Source organism: Miniopterus natalensis, chromosome 18, assembly GCF_054644295.1.
Source record: "Miniopterus natalensis isolate mMinNat1 chromosome 18, mMinNat1.hap1, whole genome shotgun sequence".
Taxonomy (NCBI): domain Eukaryota; kingdom Metazoa; phylum Chordata; class Mammalia; order Chiroptera; family Miniopteridae; genus Miniopterus; species Miniopterus natalensis.
In genome coordinates this window covers 37213659-37220104 of record NC_142098.1, presented here as the reverse complement: position 1 = coordinate 37220104, position 6446 = coordinate 37213659, and positions in this window count along the sequence as shown.

The window sequence follows — 6446 nt, the reverse complement described above, 5'->3', positions numbered from 1 at the left end:
TTGGCCTGGCCGTCTGCCACTTCCGAGAGAGAGGCGGGACCAGAGACGAAGACTTGGAAGGCCGGGGGGGAGGGGGGGATACCGTGGAACACACCCCCCCTCCCAGCCACGCCCCTTGCCGCCTGCTTTCTCAGCAGTGTCGCCAGCCTGGCCGCTGGCCGGCCTCTCTCGCGACGTTCTGATCCACCCAGTTAATTCTGTTCCTCATACCCCAGTCCCCACCCTCCAACCCCCACCCCCGCTCACCCCTCCATTTCCTACCCCCGGTTGGGCCCCTTCGATCTCCAATCCCACCCCCTCCAGTGGCCCCCGCTCTGCCTCCTGTCTCCCCTTCCTTACCCACCAGCACTGGGGAGCCCCCACTTCTCCCCGCCACCCCCACCGCACCCCGGTTCTGCAGACTCTCCGCCTGTGCCTCACCACTGCGCCTTCGTCCCCGTCGCTGCCTTCCGCCCTCACCCCTCCATCCCGCCCCCTCCTCCGCCGGCCTCCTCTGCAGCCCCAGCCCTGCCCGCTTGCCTCTCTACCTCCCTTGTCAGGTTCCCAGTGCTCAGTGTCAAGTTCACGGCAAGGAAATATGTAAAATGCAATCACACCCACTTTTTAAGAGAGCAGAGAAATGGTATCTTTCTGCCAGTGAAATAAGGAGGGAGAGGTGCAAGGTCACCAAGGAGCGGGGAAAGCACTGCAATTGGGGAGGAAGCAGGGTGTTGGGGCTCGCCTGTGTGTGTGTGTGTGTGTGTGTGTGTGTGTGTGTGTGTGTGTGAGATCTGAGGCTGACCAATATTCTGGATGCAGCTTGCGGCAGGGAAGGGGACACTATAGCAGAAGTCTGTAGATTCTGCCCACCCAGCGTCCTACCCGGTGTTCTTCTGGGGAACCCGTTCCCTCCCCGTCAGTCTGTGTAATTGGAATAGGGCCACAGCCCCACCAGCTCCAGGGCCATAGGATCCTGACCCAGCCAATCAGTTTATTCTTTCTCCCTGGGTACAGTGACCGGTTCAGGGAAGGCATGTGCCCTAACCCAGCCCAGCGAGAACCGACCCTAAGACATCTGATGCAACTATCAGAAAAGAGGTTTCCAATTTCTGCGGGGGTTGCCAAGCTAGTGGGAAGCGAGCCAGAGCTGATGGGGCTCCCCTGCCACCAAGAAGGGAGAGGATTTATGAGTTGAAAGTCAATACAGAGGAAAGCAGAAATGAAAGTGTGTGCAGGACGTTCTTGACACCAGCACTGGGGAGCCTGGATTGAGCCATACCTGAACTCCAATTTAATTCTTAGAACCTTTATGGTATTTTGTTTTGTTTGTTTTTGTTGTTCTTCTTATAAATGTTGCCTTACTTATTTACTGTGTGCTTAGGTTAGTTTCAGCCTATTTCATCTGCTTGCACCCAAAAGAACAAAGAGATAAACAGAGAAAATCTCTCCCAAGCCTCTGTGTGGGGCATGTGGAGTGTGAGAAAATGAGAGGCCCAAATTAGAAAGGGCTGCAGGGAAAGCGGTGCGCTATTCTGGGAAGCAGGGGCTATCCAGTCATGGCAGGTAGCCAACCTGAGGGATTTGCAGTGCCCAAGGAAAACTGGCACTTGGTACACACACATTAAAGCAGGACTAAGACATATATATACACACACACGAATGCACCAGACATCTACGATCTGGGCTAGCATTAGACTCCACCCTGAAGGAGATGGGAGCACGGGAGGCTTTTGAGCAAGAAAGTAACATCTGAGTTGAGTTTAAATGAAGTCCTCTGCCCCCTCAGGTGGGAAAGAACAGGAAGGTCTCTAGCTTACAAAACAAACCACCCCAACGAGAAGATTTATCTTGTTCATGAACCTGCAATCTGGGCAGGGCTCAGTGGTGACAGCTCATCTCTGCTCGGCATCAGCTGGAGCAGCTTAAAGGCTGCGGCCTGGGGTAATCTGGAGCATCCTCACTCACCTGCCTGGCAGTCAATGCTGCCTGTCAGCTGGGAACCTCACCTGGAGGCTGTGGCTGTAACATTTGCCTGGGATCTTTCTATGTGGCTGCTTGGGCTTCCTCACATCATGGTGGCTGGGTCCCAAGGGAGAGGGGAAGGGAGCAGGGAGACAGGCAGAAGCCGTGTCTCCTTTGCGACCTAGCCTTGGAAGTCATGCAGTGTCACTTCCATTCTTTTTGTAAAAGGCAATCACAACATCCTGCCCAGCTTCCAGGGGGAGGCTAGTTTCCAGAGGAAGCACAGGCGAGACCAGAACTATTACTGTGGCCATTTTGGAGAACTATCTGCCACACCCTTAATAGGACAATGTCTTGGAGCTCTGCCTATGAGCAGTACCGTGGAGGTGGATCTTTGGCCTCGGGATACTGAAGAAGAAACACTTATCAACAGGAAAGAGAGTTCAGCAAAAAAAAAAACCCCAGAACCATGCACACATCCAGTTCTGATAGGTCATTGGCTCTGGTTATTGTCTCCTGGACATCTGCTCAGACGTTTTACCTGCTGATGTTCACCTCTGTATGACTCGCCCTCCCTCCTGCCAAAGGTTGGGGGGAATTTCTCCAAACCTATCTACGGCTACCTCTTCTGATTTTATCTCTACTCTCTCTTCCCCTGACTGCTCATAATATGCATTTACAAGGGCCAGCTGGCATTCCTGGAGCACTGCCAGGGGCAGAAAATCCCTCCAAACTCAAGCCAAGGCCAACCTGGAATTAGGTGATGGAAATAAACAGCTCGAGCCCTGAGCAGCTTGCATGGGTCGTGTGCCAAGTGCTGTCCTAAGCCCTTTGCATTCCTGCTCTTACTGGGACATCATGATGGCCCTGTTGGGTGAGCTCCACTATTGTCCTGTAGTGCAGCAGTTCTGATCCAGGGCCCTGGAGCCAGCCTGCTGGGGCTCAGATCTTGGCTCCATCACTCGTTGGTTGTGTGACCACGGGCACGTTACTTAACTTCTCTGACTCACAGAGTCATTTCTGACAAATGCATTTGATAAAAGATACTATCCCCTGTAGTATGTTGGGTTATTGTTTCCAAATCTCCATTCTCTTTGTGTTAAGAATGCTCATTTTTGCCCGGCTGGGCATGGCTCAGCGGTTGAGCGCCGATCTAGGATCCAGGAGATCAGGGTTCGATTCCCGGTCGGGGCACATGCCCGGGTTGCGGGCTAGGCAGCCGATCAATGGCTTTCTCATCATTGATGTTTCTGTCTCTCTCCCTCCCCCTCATTTCCTCTCTCTGAAATCAATAAAGATATATTTTAAAAATATATATATATATATATATCCACAACGGGCTTTTAAAAAAAAAAAGAATGCTCATTTTGAAGCTTGGGAGACCTGGGTCAAATCCAGGCTCTGCCACTTACATGTTGTATGGCGTGGGAAAGTTACATTGTATCTCAGTGATACAGTTTTCCTCTTCTGTACAGTGGGTGTCATGAAACTCCCTACATTTTAGAGACTGTGGTATGGATTTAATTAGATCAGGCATGTGAGTGCTTAGTATAGCCCTTGGAACCTGGTGAGTTCAAAATATTGAACACCATTCACTCATTCATTCATTTGCTCATTTTTAATTATTAAAGTTTTGTAAATTACAGTGCACATTCAATATTATATTAGCTTTAGATGTGAGGAGCTCCTCTTTCCCGCAGAAACATGAAGCATTTGAGGCCAGGAGCCACCCTGGGTCCAGCTGGGCTTTCCTATCATCTGTGTCACACCCACGTGCCACCTTTCCAAAGCCCCAGCGAGCACATCTGGTAAAGGACTGTAGACAGTATTTTTCTCCTGTTTCTCCTCTATATTATGGATAATATATTGCAATGATTTTGAGATTAGAAATTATATAACAGTGCAAGCAAGTTACGCTGTGTGTGAATTTCATTTCACAACAATGAAGGGAATATTGTAAAACATTTATTTATTTTTTTTAAAGGGAAGATACTAGGTTGAAGAGAGTTAAGGGCAGAAATTCAAAGCCAGTGGTTCCAAAAGTATGGTCACCAACCCCTGGGGGTCATGAGATCCTTTCATGAGGTCCACAAGGTCAAAATAGTCTCATAAAAATAGTGAGAGGTTATTGGCCTTAATCTTTCTCCCGGTGTAAGGTGAAGTCTTCCAGAGGCCAGGTGAATGTGATGATGTCATCGCTCTGATATTAACATGTAATGGATTTATTATTGGGATTTTAAAAATAATCTTTAAATTTTCTCAGTTTGAATTTATTTAAGGTAAATATGAATAGCTATTGAGTGGTGCTCTGGTGCCGGCCCCTACTGGCTGCAGAGAGCCAAATATTCAATGTTTAAGCATGTGGGCCAGTTATTAAATCTTTGGTAGCTTGAAATGGGCCATGGTGGGACTATTTTCACCACAGAAACATTATAGCTTGGGGTTAATTATCCCTCAGAGAGCTGATTTATCAGTACCCCTTACTGTATATAACCCACATAACCAAAAATTCTTTGGGGGTCCCCAACAATTTTTAAGACCATAAAGGAGTTCTGATACCAAAACATTTGAGAACCACTGGTCTATTTCAACTGAAACCAGTCAAGCCCTAACCTAAGCCTGACACGCCCTCTGGTGGTACAAATTAGGATGGTTGCAATGATACGCTCACAAACATACACAAGTGAAAGCGTGCGTGTATTTGCTTGTGAAAAACTAGCTACTTACAAAGGTCACATTGGTTACATTTTTTAGTGTCTGGATTTTACATCATAACATCTTCAATTCATTGAAATATTATGTGCCAAGAACTGTTGTAAGATGTCACATCGTATAATTTAATCCTCACGTCTATCCTATAAGATAAATATTATTACCTCACTTTTGTTTCCTAAAAAGTAAGTGGCTAACATAATGCCTCATCAGCTCACCTTTGAATAAGTTGTGCGATTGCTGCAAACAAGGGCACCTCCCTATACAACCAAGTCCCAGATGGGGAATTAACATAATCACTGTCATCTCCTCCCCAGAGCTCATCCAGCTTTCACCAACTGTTCCCAAAGCTGCCTTTAGAAGCAAAGGGCCAAATTCAGAACCACACATGGCATTTCATTGTCTGGTCTAACTTTAACTTTCATAGTCTTCACACTTTTGAAGATTACAGGCCAATGAAATCAGTTCCTGAGGTCGTCTTGTCTGGTGTCTTTGTCGCTGTGGTCACAGGTGATCTAACTGGGCTGAAGAACCAAGATTCTGCAGGACATCTGAGGGTTGTGCATCAGTGATGTTATCTTTATTGATTTTATTTTACTTATTTATTTACTTTTTAAATTTATGTTGAAAGTATTACAGAAGTCCCCCTGTTCCCCCCCAATCACCTCCTCTCTTCACTCCCCTCCCCCCAGAGTGATGTTATCTTTAAAGCCGAAGGCAGAAATTAGGCCCTGGGCAGCTCGGTTGGTTAGATCTCCTCTCAACAAGCCAATGTTTGGGTTTTTCCCTGCTCAGGGCACATACAAGAAGCGACCAATGAGTGCATAAATAAGTGGAATTGCAAATCGGCATTTCTCTCTCTCTCAAACTCAATCAATTATAAAAACAATTTTTAAACAGGCAGAAACTAAACACCTCGTGACCTTTGTTATTATATAAGCTATTATTGTTTTGTCCTTAACTTGCTACATTTTCCTTTTATTTCAAGCAAGGTGTACTTTTAAACATTTTTCCTGGAACTTGCTTCCTAGGCAGGCCTTCGGGACACGACCGCCATACTGTATAATCTCAGACTATGAGTGACTGACAAGCTTTCTTAATCTTTGACTATAAGCTACTCGACAACCAAAGCAATTGAAACATTTGGTTAAAGCCTATACCTGTATCACCTGACTCCATGATCTAAACCCTAAACGTGTTTACTGTTGACTATCAGTTGCATTACTGTTGTTTTAAGAGTTCTTTATATGTTTTGGATGACAGTCCTCAATCTCCCCTCTGAATGCTGGAGAGCCAGGAAAGCCAGGGGTAGAATTCAGTTTAAGTTTGAAAGCCTGAGAGGATCAGGAGCTCCAATGTCCCAGCACAGAAGATGGACATTCCAGCCCAAGAAGACAAAGAGAAACAAACTAGCCCTTCTTCTGCTTTCTAACCAACTCAGCCCCTCAACTAATTGGATTCTGTCCGCCTGCATTCCTGAGGGCAGTCCACTGATTCAAATGCTAATTCTTCTCTTCCAAAAATAGCAGCACAGCCACACCCAGGTAACCACGTGTTGCAGGTTCAATTCCTGATGGGGCCAGTATGGGAGGGAACTGATTGATGTTTCTCTCCCTCTCTCTCTCTCTCTCTCTCTCTCTCTCTCTCTCTCTCTCTCTCTCTCTCCCTCTCTCAAATCAATAAACTTATCCTTGAGTGAGGATTAAAAAAAAGAAATAACATCCTAAACTAAATATATATAAACATCACCCTTACCCTTTGCCCAGAACATCCCTGTTTTCCTGATGTGGGCT